This window comes from Protobothrops mucrosquamatus, unplaced genomic scaffold, assembly GCF_001527695.2.
Source record: "Protobothrops mucrosquamatus isolate PMUCROS unplaced genomic scaffold, P.Mucros_1.0 scaffold431, whole genome shotgun sequence".
Lineage (NCBI taxonomy): Eukaryota > Metazoa > Chordata > Lepidosauria > Squamata > Viperidae > Protobothrops > Protobothrops mucrosquamatus.
In genome coordinates this window covers 37,680-50,031 of record NW_015386756.1, presented here as the reverse complement: position 1 = coordinate 50,031, position 12,352 = coordinate 37,680, and the positions used below count along the sequence as shown (strand labels likewise).

Below are 12,352 nucleotides of genomic sequence, written 5' to 3'. Positions count from 1 at the left end.
CCCCTGAGTTAGACCTCTCGAAGACAGGATGGTGCCTTATCCACTCCCAGGGCTTTGGCAGTTCAGGTATTTTGCCAACCCCAATACCATGGCATTTGATTTTCTTCCATCACTGCTTCTTTCTTAAGCCTTCCACTTTTCTCCAGTTTAACTTCTCCTTTTTCTTTCACACTGCTATTACTTAGACAATTTTTATTTTTTTTTATCCTGCCTTTATAATTTTTATAAGTAACTGAAGGAAGCGAACATACCCAAGTCTCCTTCCTCCTGCTATTTTCCACATAACAGTCTTATGAGGTGAGTTGGACTGAGAAAAAGTGGCCCAAAAATCACCCAGTTGGTTTCCATACCTGAGGCTGGACTCTGGAGAGCTGGACCAGAACCAGGGAATTGAAATTATACTGGTGAGATTCAAATTCGATATTGGAAGGTATTTATTAGATTTTTTAAAAAATAAATAAATAAATAAACCCCACCTTTATTACTTTTATAAGTAACTCAGAACAGCGAACATATACCCCTCGGCAAGTAATATTAAAGTTACTCCAAATTCGAAGGAAATCTTCACAAGGAATAAGAAGCTGAAGTTACTGCATTCATCAATCGTTTCAGGATTCTTGTAGCTTTCCAATACGTTGCAACGACTTCTTCGCACATCAATCCCACATCCGGCAAAATTGGATATTACGGCAGGAACAGAATATCAGAATAGGATCGGAATAACAGAGCTGGAAGGGACCTTGGAGGTCTTCTAGTCCAGCCCCTTGCTTGAGCAGGAGACTCTATATACCATTCCGGACAAAAGGCTGCCCAATGAATGTCTTTTTGAAAACTATCAGCGGAGGCTACGCAGCCTTTTCGCCTCTCCTACTTTAAACGTTGTATCGTCCAACCTGGAATCCAAACTGCGCAGCCGTTTGGCTGGACGTTCAAAATTTGACTAAACCTTCGAAAATTATTGATAGTCCCTTCAATCGCAGAAACGGTATTGCTTGGTTTCTAGCAACGCCTACTATGGTTAAGGAAGTACAGTGGAAAATCACAGCGAAAAGCAGATTCGACCGTTTCTAGGAGCCGGCACTGCTATTGTTCCGTCGCCAATAAGATAAACCGCAATGCTGGTTGGGAGAAAAAGGGGGGTAATTTCCTTAGCAACCTGTTGTACTGTAGGTGTAGCTAAGCTTGGAAGAATCCGATCTCTGCCCGTGGTCTGCGTGCTTCTCTGGTGGTTCGTGTCCTGAAAAATGGTATGGTTTGAAACGGAATTTAAATCGCCAGGAGAAGGTGATTGGCAGGCAGGTAGGCAGCTATGAACTTGCTGTCGTTCCTTCAGGAGTTGCAGCAAAAGGCACCCATATTTCATTAGGGATGTTTTTCATCATGACATGTATAGAATCTCTTCACCCAAAAAAAAAAAATTCAAATTCTGCGTAAGGAACAAAAATTAAATCTGTTGCAGATGTATCACATGCACACTTTTCTGGGAAATAGAAAGAAACTGAAGTTGGCCATCAAAGTTGGATAGTCTGGGAAAGCTGGCCATTGCGCAAGATTTCGAGAGCTACCTGTCTCTTTCCCCTCTGTTTACACTTTTTTTCTCCCTGAGCAGGAGAGAAATGCATCCTCTGTATCTTCCTTCCCTTTAAGTTTGGAGTACTCAATAAACAGAAAGGAGAAACTGTAAACTTTAGCAGATGCTTTAAAAAATGCTTTAGTGAAGTAGTAGTCCAGGAATAAAAGAATCAGACAGAACATAACTACGTGCTTTGGGATGGGGATGGGGGCAGGTAGAAATCATATTATAGCAGTGGAGAAAGATGGGGTTTGAACAGAGGTCTGTTCCTGGGTACTGTAGTCTCATCACTGGTCACCCAGTTTCTCTCTAGCACAGTGGTTCTCAACCTTTTTAATGCCGCGACCCCAACCGGTCGTAAGTCGAGGACTAAACCGGTTGTAAGTCGAGGACTAAACCGGTCGTAAGTCGAGGACTAAACCGGTCGTAAGTCGAGGACTACCCAACCGGTCGTAAGTAGAGGACTTTCCCTGCCCAGGAGCGCCGCGCATGCGTGGTTCCGCCCCCTGCGCCGGCCGAGGCATAGCTGGCAAGCGGCAGAGACGGAGCAGGCCGACCACCAGCTGGCCCAGCCCAAGGGAGGTAAGGCACCCACCGGAAAAGGGGGAAAAAAATGGACAAAAAAATGGCAGACAAAAAAAATGGCGGACAGCCTTGCTTGGCGACCCCCATGAAATGGTCGATCGACCCCAAATGGGGTCCCGACCCACAGGTTGAGAACCACTGCTCTAGCATCTCTTAAGAAATGACTGGAGAGGTGTACCTCTTCATTCTCTGCACAGGCCCTTCTCTCCTCCTCAGTCCAAACTTGACCTGAAATATAGATTCCTATGGCTGGAGATGATATCATTTCCAAATCAATAACTGCATGTAAGATTCGGGAAAGCTTTTGCAGCTTATGTTATGTGGTTATTACAAGGTTAATTTCCAATTTGCTGGCTTGTTGAGTATAAGTAGAAATTGGAATGCAATTAATATTATCCACCTAAACTAAAGCTTCATAGAATAACATACGATCTATCCCAGCAGAGTTTCTTAGCTCCCAAGAAAGTTTCCTTATAAATCTATTGATGTTTGCCCTGGACCTCCATAAACTGCTAGCAACCTGAGATGTCACAAAACTGTCTGTTGTTTTTAAACTTGCTGAGAAACCATATAAAGCCCAAAGAACATTGGAAATTGCAGAGCAGTCCCAATAAAGTGAAGAAATAAAACTACATGAACAGAACAGATAAAGAACCCATCTTTGGTGTGGTCTAATAGTTGAAACATTCAATTTACATTCCTTTGCAAATGACGCAAAAGTTTTGTGGTCTTTTTTATATGACTGGACTGGCTTTTCTGTGTCCAGTTGTTTCATTGTTTGCTGCCTAAAAGCTGAAACTTTCCAAAATATATGTAAATGTGAAGAGCACCTAAGATAGATGTGGTAGATATGTATGAATGTGGTAGATATGCATATGTAAGATCAAGTATCTTGCTAAGAATGCTTTTGCTTTTCAATGTTTCAGTAAAATGGAACTTGGAGGAGGCTCATTTTTATGCAAACATTTCTTAGTAAATGATGATCTAATCTAACTGATTAATAGCTCTTTTTGTTTTATTTGCATTCAGATAGACAGCTGCAGGGATTTTGAGCTTGCTTTTTAATTAAGACTGACCACTAATTAACCTTGGTTCTACCATTAAAAGCAGCTACTTTGAAGAACAAATACATATTTTGTTTCCTATAATTGTAATTTGCATTGTTGCGCAGTTCGTACTGCTATTAAAGTCATAAGATAAAGAGTCATTTTAACCAGTGTAGTTGAAATGTTTTGTGAACATGGGAAATAAGTTACAAGTTGCCCTCCATTTTAATTAAAAGAATATGAAATTTGAAATACTAAAATTGTGATCTTTCCTGTATATTGATTTTTTTTCTTACTGTTATTAGATTATTTGCTGTATATTTTCACCTGAAACCCACCATACAACTTCTGCAGACAAACCAAAAATCTAATCTAATCACAGAAAAGCAGAAGGTGTAATATCTGGTAAAATGATAATATGTAATAGCTATATTTAAAATCTAATGCAAGATTATTTCTAATCAAACTGTCTCCTCTGCAAAAGGAATAGGAAAAGGCCAATTTTCTGTTCTCTTCTACACCTACTGATATAAGTTTTTATGGTTTCAGGTTTTCAGGTCTTAAAAGGAGGAATTAACGTCAAGATTACTGATATGCTGAGGAAACCTGCTTGCCACATTTTAGCAGAGGAATTGTGATATCTAAATGTCTATAGTGTTACGAAGAATTGGCTGAGTTCTGTTGTTTTCCCTCTATCCTCCAGGTAATATTTATTCATACGTCTCAGAAATCATGAAATCGGTATCACTTGCAGCCATTTTCTGGTGTATCCTAATACCATCATCTGAGACCAACAAGGTGAAGAAGGAAAATAGGGAGAAAACCTGATTATGTTAATGTTTAATGTTTGCTTTTGGATTAATGTAATGGTCATGTCTGCCTATGTCATCATAACATTATATGAAGCCAGGCCAACACGGCTCAGTTCAAGAATTTCATTAAATCGTGGTTTATTTTTATTATAATTTGTTGATAGCAATAGCACTTAGATTTATGTTACTATGTGCAATTCAGCTATAACAGTTATGCAGAAATGCCCATTATGCTATTCCTTTTTTGGTCAACAGTGTTACAGTATATTGTGTAAGGAAAAAAAGTAAGAAGTAGCAAGCCAAAGAAATTAAAGGCATAAGATAAAAAAAGGGGGGAAGGAGTCATAGCTAAAATTAGCATACACTTCTTCATACATTTCTATTTGTGCAAGCTGTCCTTTGTTCCACCATGTCTGTACACTACTTCATAACCCCTTTTTTGTTCCATAAACTTCTCACCTTTTTCTTTTTGAGAATCTCATCAAACACATCTAGCATTAGTTCCTTGTCTACCCTTCCTCTCATCCTATTCAATAATCCCTCACATATTTGTTTTGTAATTTGATCATCATTCACTCTTTCTACATGATAACCCCCCTCAGCATGCTTAAATTGATATCATGTCTGTCATTCTCTTTTGTGTACCGTTCATATTCATTCACTTTTTCTCACATCTCTTCTTGTTTTACTACACTTCTTTAGTGTTTCACTCCCACCGCATCTAATTTACTGTTGTTGTTTTTAACATAGCCTATTCTCGTATAACAAAATGCAGATAAGCACACTATTTTATACAGCCTTTTTTGCTTCTTTCAAAACAACATTCATTTCTTGCAACAGACCTCAGAGCATCATTATATTTATTATCAGAATTAATGTTTATCAGTTCATTTTCTCATATTTAGTAAATCTTCTACAGAGGAACCCAAAATTCATTAGTTGCTCTTAATATTTTGCTATCTATGTCAACGCTGCCATGTCCCCCATGCAGGAGAATGCCAGGACTCAGGCTGGTCCCGCCGCCGTTGTACCCTCTTACAACAGTGACTACGAAAGAGAGTACGACCCAATGGTGAGTCAACACGTCACACCTTTTTCACTCCCTGCCAAACTCATAATCCCTAAAACGGGGGCACAGGTAGATTTAAAAGTGCTAGTCGATTCTGGATGCTCCCGATGCATTATTAACTTGCCATTTGCCATGAAAATGGGCATATGAGCAAAGCTGCTCTCCAAACCCGTGAGGTTTGAACAAGCCGATGGCTCCCTAATGGGAGGAACTTTAGTCACGCAATTAACTGAGCCCCTATGTTTAGAAATAGGTGAGCACTGGGAGTTCATTTGCTTCCTGGTGGCTCCAAAAATGACTGAGGTTGTGATCCTAGGATTAGCCTGGCTGGACAAAGGGAAGCCGTTTATCTGGTGTGAGAAGGGAATGAGAACTGTGAGGCTACCTATAGGGCCAAAGCCCCCCATTAATTGAATGGACCTTACAGGAAACTTTAGCCCACCCAAAGAGTGAGCGCACATGGCTGCCTCACCGCAACCAGGTGAGCCACTCATCCCCAGTGAGTACCAGGACCTAGCGGAAACATCTAGTGACAAAGAATGTGATGCCCTGCCTCCCCACCGACCCAATGATTGCTCCATCGAACTGTTGCTGGGAGCTAAACTCCCATGACCGAGAATGTACACTATGTTCCCCCCCCCTCGAAATGGAGGAGATGCAGCGATACGTGGACAAAAACCTAGCGAGGGGATTCATTGAACAGGCCAAGTCTGCTTGGGAGCCCCTGTGTTGTTTAAAGAAAAAAAAGATGGGTTTCTTTGTCTCTGCATGGATTATAAAGGATTGAACGCGGTGATTGTGGAAAATAAATAATCCCTCCCCCTCCTGAAGGACTTACTAACTCACCTGGCTAAGGGGAGTGTCTTCACTAAATTAGACCTGAGAGAGGCATATTACCGGGTGAGGTTAAAGGAGGGAGATGAGTGGAAGACTGCTTTCAACTGTCCCCTGGGGAGCTATCAATTCAAAGTCATGCCGTTTGGGCTACAGGGGCCCCCAGCCGTAGTCATGCAGCTGATTAATGAGGTCCTGTATGATCATTTATACAAAGGAGTTCTGGTGTATCTTGATGACATCCTGATATACAGCACGAATATGACTGATCATGTAAGACTAGTGAGAGAAGTGTTAAAGAAACTATTGAATGCCAAGCTTTATGTCAAACTGTCAAAATGTGAGTTACACCAGACCCGATTAGATTATCTTGGCTATAGAATTTCCAACAAGAGCATTGAAATGGACCTGACCAAAGTGAAAGCCGTAATTGAATGGCAGCCCCCAAAAACTCGCAAATAGCTCCAGAGCTTCCTAAGTTTCGCCAACTTCTATCGTCAATTCATCCCCTCATTTGCCGAGATTGCCCTACCCCTTATGGAACTACTCAAAACAGGCAAAGGAGGAGGGAAGTCACGACCCGGCCAACCACTAGCATGGACTATGAACTGTGAAACCGCTTTTGAGAATTTAAAAAGACTATTTGCTGTTGAACCGGTCCTAAAGCACCCCTGCCCAGGGGATCCCTTTGTAGTTCAAGCCGACGCCAGCGACGTGGCCATCAGAGCTGTATTACTGCAAGGAAGTTATACTTGCCAGAAACCCGCCATCTTAACGCTCTCCAACACGGCATGACATAAAACAGGCTGGACACTTTGGGTATTTAAAAACTCTACATCTCATCCGCCAGCAATTCTGGTGGCCGGGATTAAAATGGGACGTGGAAAATTATGTCCAGAGTTGTACTGTATGTGCCACCATGAAAAGAATTCCAGAGAAACTCCCTGGGTTATTGCAGCCAGTGGCAGACCCTTCTCAACCATGGGAAGAAATTGCTATGGATTTTATAGTAGACCTACCTGAAAGTAGAGGAAATACAGTCATCTGGACTGTGATAGATCTGTTTTCAAAGCAGGCTCACTTCATCACCTGCAAAGTGCTCCCGTCTGCCCAACGACTGACTAAATTGTTCTTGAAACATCTACCAGCTGCATGGCACCCCCAAACGAATAATTTCAGACAGGGGGGTGCAGTTCACAGCTAGGTTTTGGAGAAGCTTTCTTAAATTAATTAGATCATCTCAAGGTCTATCATCTGCTTTTCACCCATCTACTAATGGAGCCACAGAATATGCTAACAAAATGGTGGCGCAATATCTCAGATGCTATTTTTCTTACCAACAAACCAATTGAACCGACCTCCTCCCTTTCGCAGAGGTGGTGTACAATAACTCTGTTCACAGCAGCACTGGCTTCATGCCTTTCAGAATAGCCACAGGAAAAGAATTCAGCCCAATACCTGAATACCCCCAGGCGCCCTCCACTTTTCAGACACTTGATCAATGGGTAAGGGGATGGGAAGAAGTTTGAAAAACCACGAAGATTACTTTAAAAAAGGCTTCCGAGACCTATAAAAGCAGGCAGATAAAAAAGGGCTCCTCAAAGAACATTCCAAGTTGGGGAAAAGGTTTATCTGTCAACTAAATATTTACGTCTCAAATTACCCAGTAAGAAATTAGGACCGAAATTCTTGGGGCCTTTCCCCATTGTGAAGATCATTAACCTGGTCACTGTAGAATTAAAACTGCTTAGACTTTTAGGAAGAGTTCACCCTGCTGAAACCTTTTCGGGGTTCCACTTTAAGACCTCCCCCTAAGAAGGCACCCAGACCCTCGTGATAGTGGGTCAGACCCACTATGAAGTAAAGTGTATTCTTGATTCTAGAATTTTTAAAGGGAAATTGCAGTACTTAGTACAATGGAAGGGATATTCACTGTCTGAAGCCACTTGGGTGAAGTCTAGCGATGTGAAAGCTGACAGACTCATCAAAAGCTTCTATAGGAAATACCCTAACAAACCGAGAGACAGTCCCTAACGTGCTTTTTTTTAGGTTATAGGATCTGTCCTTTTTGTAAGGGGGGCCGGATGTCAATGCTGCTAACATCGGATGTTTTTGCTTTGACAACAGATGGAGATGCAAGCATTTTCTTCTTATGTTTTACTCTTAGAGTTAGAGTTAGATGATGCTGGGGGGAGGAATATGCATAAGAGTTTAGCTAGACATAACAATACTGAACCTAGTGTGTGAACCAAGGTTATTGAAATAAGAGATGATAAGAATTGGCCGGACTGGAGAACTGGAGGGGAAGCCTGCATTTCAAACTAATTGGAGAATGTGATTTATGACTGTTAATTGGAGGAGGGAATTGTGCTTTGATACTGTGCTCAGGGGAGGGGAATTCAGTTTTTGGCTTCGATTATGTTAGTGCCAATGCTATGCTTCTCAAATAAATACTTTTTAAGGTAAACAATGCCTCGGAGTTCTTTGAAGAGTTTCATCTGTCGGAACCATGACAATCTACATACAACTTGCAATCTTTCACTCTGTTTTTCTTGAACAACACTATTATCTCAGTCTTTCATATATACAATTTCAGATCCAAGCTCCTCAGCCAACAACATCAATCAAAAGTTCACATATAATCATGGCCCAATCATCACACTTCTAATGTCATCACAAACTTTCCTTATCCATTCTTCCATAAATATATTAAACAATTAAGGGGATTTCATGCACATGTCCTTGACTTATTCCCTCTTCAGGGTTTAATCATTCGCAAAAAGCATTCTACTGTATTTATTCTCCCACAGGTTTTAACTTAATTTAATTTAATATCCCAATCTTATCACCCTCAGCAACTAATATTCAATTTTATATGTTATTGAAGTAAAACATGCAGATGTGATAGCCAAGATGTAGATCAAGAAGATCTTAAGGGTTCCAGGTTCTCCAGCAGGGTATGAAGTGACTGAGGAGTATTGTTAATTACTTTACTTTGCAACGGGACAAAACAATTGGTCACATACTGCTTATCCTGTTTCTCTTCTATAGAAATATCTGACGGAGGGCTGCCACTGAGACTGCCCACCATATCAGAATATAAGTAAACGTAGTTACCTGAAACAACAAATTGAGAATGACTGGTGAGACAAATTTCAAATGTCATAAATTTCTGCAAGATGTGATTGTTCTAAAAAGCTGATTTTAAAACAGATCTTCAATATATAGGGAAGATGAAATAAGGAAATGAGCTAAACGTTCACACTTTCTGTCTGTTTACATTGGACACTTTCATCATGTACATTTTATTTATTTGAATATGGTCATTATTGATCAAGCAAATAATAGTTCCAAAATTAGGGTTCCTCCAAGAGCTATTAGGTTCATGTTTGATATCTTATTTTACTTTTCATTTATTGGATTTATAGGCTACACTAATCATGAATGACTTAGACTATGAAAAGAAATATTCTAGAAAAGGCCACATTTTTTACATCTGAAATTACTTTCTGTTGTCTCCTTAGAGGTAGTTTCAAAGTTTTGATGGAAGTAGTAATGTTTTAGGTAGGAATCAACAGCTGAATGCCAGTGTTTTTCTTAGCTATGTTAGTTGCTGGAAGTTCTGAGAATGCTTTGAAGTTGATATGTAAGAATTATTAAGTCATATTGAAAAAATAGGTTCAGAAACATTTTCATATGAAAAGTGACTCAATCAAATATTGCTTGCTCTATAGATATTGGCCTAAAATTAAACAATTCAAATAAGCCAAGAGGTAATGAATTTTTTAAAATGAATAGATTCTCTCTTTCATTCACTATATGCAGCAATTAATGTAGAATTTTTCAATTAACTATGTTTTCTGTTGCATTTAAACTTAGAAACTAGTTATAATTTGGAGCAAATTAGATCTTAAATCAACTTGAGACCATGGGTTAAGATCACAATGTGATATGAACCAGATTTGATCAAATATGTTTAATTTCGGAATCTTCATGATGTAAGGAGTGGAGAAAATAAAGCTGAATGCTTGGATAAAGGGCTCATGTGTATCTTGGCTTATTAAACCAATATCTGATGATCCATAAACTGTCAATATGTCCAGCTAAATGTAACATTAAACTCAGTACCCTCTGGAACGGTGGACTGCCATGGGATAGATTTTTGATGCTTGTTGTTGCTTCTTGTTTCTCACAATTGCAGTAACTGCCTGTATGTGGTGGACCCGATGCCAGTGCCAAGTCATAATGTTGAGGAGTATTGCCGGCTATGTGATTGCAAGTCTGTGGAAAGTAGTAACACTGCCATTATGGTAATATACCAGACTATCTCTTACACCAGCTTTCTCTGTCTTCTTTCCTCAATGTATAGAACTGGGAATTTTGACTGATTCCAATTGTCAAGGAAACTAAAAGAGACTGAAAATGTAGTCACAAGGATATTAGCATTGTGACACTGAAGTAAGAGTATCTGTGGTATTTTTCATATAGATCTTATCTTATAGTTAAAACTTTGGCTACCAACCACAGATATTGTTGCATGAGAGTCAACTTCTCTAGAGAGGCAAGTATATGCACTGGTAGACTCATCTTATGTTCTTGTTGTGGACTGTTTAACTCTGCTAGGAAAACTGTCATTTTCTTCATCCTTTCCTAATCTGATGGTCTTAAACAATGCAGAATTCTGAGCTTGCAGATTCTTTCAAAGATTGAAAAGGCATCAAATTGGGGAAATCCAGCCTGGTTCTTTTGCCCATACTTTGATCTTACACTTTGATTTCCCTTTTTGCAATATAGATGTTGACGCCTTGCTTAAAACATGTTCTTTTATCCAGTATGTTTGATGGTATTTTGCTTCTCTGTCCATGCAGATCATCCTCATCGTTTTCCTCTTAGTATTTGTAATTATTTTACTCTTCAACATAGTTTTAATGATAGTTAAGCACCTCAGCCATAAACCTGATGCCTATACTATTTCCCTGCACAATGAAGAAGAGTCAGAGGTGACTTTGATGCTCTTTAAACAGGTTTTGTTTTCATTTAGACTGTCTGAATCTGATGACTTCCATATGTTTGGTCCCATACTCCCTCATTCAATTGATTGTGGGAATTAAAAGTTAATACATTTGAAAAACCTCAGAACCTTGTAGAAGGTTCATATTGGAAGTGATCAGGCTATTAAATGTATGTGTTCAGTAAAGTGAATGGTATTTAGAAATCTGCATGTATACTTATTCACATAAAGTTTTCTGTGTGCACAGAATCCTTCCCACCCAAAGAGGACACTTGTTCAGTATGCAGTCCTTTCCCTTTAGATACCCTTCAACCCAATGCAGGCATACATTCATCCTTTCCAGACAACATAATGTCTTAGAAGGATATAAGATATGCCTTAAAATCTATTTCTATGGTTTAAAATCTATTTTCAAGCTGAAACACTGCAGATAAGTTGGGACTGCAGCTTTCTGAAGTTTGGAGGTGACTAGGTTAGAGAAGACAGCTTTAAACAATTAGTGATATAAGGGAATGTAGGATTTAATTCTAGATTTTGGACACACGCACACATTAAATATGAGCACATTTTGCTTGTTTTCATAGACAGTAACCATTCTTAATAATCTGACTAATGTTGCAGTACCGGTATTACCACTACTTGAAGATGTTTTCTGTTAATGATCAGTAACGTAGTTTAATCTTGGTATTCATAGTTTGCATATGCTTATATTTGTCCATTCTGTTTTAAGAATACATTGATATGTCTCTGGGTGGACTCAAGGTGGAGCATTATTATTATGCATGTAAAATGCTTTTTTGTGTGATGTTTCTTCTTCTATTACTGCAGGATCCCTGCATTTGATCTCTTCCCCAATCCACCCAACAGAATATGCTGCATTTGAAGCAAGGTACTGGTTCCACTGCATATTCCATAGATGAGGACTGCCGCTTGTTTTTTTTCTTACATTTTTCCAACTTCACTGATTTTTTTAAATCTTTTTTTAGATGATCATGACCTTTTTGCTGTTCTTAAATACCCTCACAAGTTCAGGTCATTTTGAACTTACCGGTATATATTCTTCCCTGAAAACTTGTTCTCATCTTAAGTATTTACCTTCCCTTCTCCATCTCTACGATTAAATGGCACATTATTGTAAATCAATATATAGATATATTAAAGTTCTGTACAAATTCCTCCAAAGCAAATAAAAATATAAACATCACTGCTCTTTTTCATTTCTCCCCATTGTGTCTCTGCATAGTTCTCAAAGCAAATTCCTCTTAGTGAAGTTGTTTGGATTATTCAGCAAATAAGCATGAAAACATTTGATGGGTTGTCCCTAAAGTTAACCTGGATCTGCAGAATCCTTTTCACTTGAATCTACCTCGGCCCCCTGATTAAAGCTTTAGATTTTAGAGGCATATAAACTTTCATTTATTC

At 39.2% G+C, this 12,352-nt stretch overlaps 1 long non-coding RNA gene across 3 annotated transcripts; it reads left to right on the top strand.

Annotated features, from left to right (window-relative positions):
* Positions 1-465: 465 nt before the first annotated feature.
* Positions 466-12,115, top strand: LOC107287792. Of its 3 annotated transcripts, none has more exons than XR_001548881.1 (6): positions 466-1,247; positions 3,754-3,907; positions 5,008-5,088; positions 8,971-9,062; positions 10,121-10,229; positions 10,788-12,115. It is a non-coding gene; the product is annotated as an uncharacterized LOC107287792 (long non-coding RNA). The 3 variants fall into 3 exon arrangements; XR_001548882.1 differs by having other exon boundaries at positions 466-1,299; positions 11,759-12,115; XR_001548880.1 differs by having other exon boundaries at positions 466-1,299.
* The last annotated feature ends 237 nt before the right edge of the window (positions 12,116-12,352 follow it).